This window comes from Leptonychotes weddellii, chromosome 12, assembly GCF_054177405.1.
Source record: "Leptonychotes weddellii isolate Sample4059 chromosome 12, ASM5417740v2, whole genome shotgun sequence".
Classification (NCBI taxonomy): Eukaryota; Metazoa; Chordata; class Mammalia; order Carnivora; family Phocidae; genus Leptonychotes; species Leptonychotes weddellii.
Genome location: NC_138380.1, coordinates 13,475,570 through 13,476,903, shown reverse-complemented (window position 1 = coordinate 13,476,903; position 1,334 = coordinate 13,475,570).

The window sequence follows — 1,334 nt, the reverse complement described above, 5'->3', positions numbered from 1 at the left end:
ACCCAGCTGTTGTCTTAGGTTTCTGGCCTTGGAACTGTTGCTGTTTTAAGGTCACTAACTTCCAGGACCATTGGCTTGGTTCTTCTGGTCTCTACAGGGTGGAAAGGCAATTACAGATAATGGAGGAGTAGACTGTGATTACTCAGGTAAAGGAAGATAGAGGGGAGTTCAAGGTGTCCCATCATCTTACAGTCTTGTTTTAGGTATCTCTTGTGTCTCAAACTTTATTAGCCTTTTGCACTGAATCAAACTATTTTGGAATTTTGAAACATCTTGGAGACTTCTACATACCAATTAAAATAGGTATCCTCTCCTGGTTGTTGATTTGGGAACCCTTACTTTTTTTTATTTAAGTGCACTTCTTGGCGGTAGATACAGCTTCCAAGACCTCAATTCTTTGAAACTTGATCTTATTTAAGTCTTGGGTTTCTCAGAGTAAATTAATCCCTAAGCGGGCTTGGGAATTTTGTGTTGCACAGAATTTTTCTTGAGGTTGCTAAGTGACCTAGTGTCAGTCTACCTTGTTCTGTGACCAACGTTTCCTTGCACTGGAGTCTTAGATTTAGGTGGCAGGTGCTCTTTTAGGTGCTCAACCCATGCCCACCAACTTCACATCTTTGGCTTCCAAGATTCCAATTAGCAATGGCTTTTAATAGTCCACCTTGTGCCCATTTAGATTTTATTGTTCCATTGGTTAGAACAGTTCAAATTTCTTATCTTACTTCCCCAAGTCTCCCAGCAATTTATGCAAAGGATGTACCTCAAGGCTTTAGGAGTTGCTAACTGCTGCCACCCTTGCAGACTCCCAATATAATGTGGTACCTTTCTGGGAACTATATTTTACATACATACATACACACACACACATACATAGTTGTATATATTTGTAGCACATAGCTCGTTTAGATCAGAGAGCAGCACACAAGGCCTAGAGTGACTTACCCACAGCCCTTGGTTTTGATGAGAGGAACAGTGAACTCAAAGGATTCAGCAGGCTCCTTGCATGTGTGTCTTACTGTTCCATAGGGCCGTTAGCAGTTTGCTTCAGATGCTCGTCCTTGTTGCCAAAACCAGTTAAAAATGATTTAGGTGACCCAAACAAACCTTACTGACACTTTATGGAGCAGGCAATGTCCATTCCCAAGAGTCCAGAGAACTACAAGCTGGGCAGAAGGCAGGAAGCTTTTACTGATAAAAAATAAGCCAGAGGGCGCCTGGGTGGCTCAGTTGGTTAAGCGACTGCTTTCGGCTCAGGTCATGATCCTGGAGTCCCTGGATCGAGTCCCGCATCGGGCTCTCTGCTCGGCGGGGAGCCTGCTTCTCCCTCTGACCCT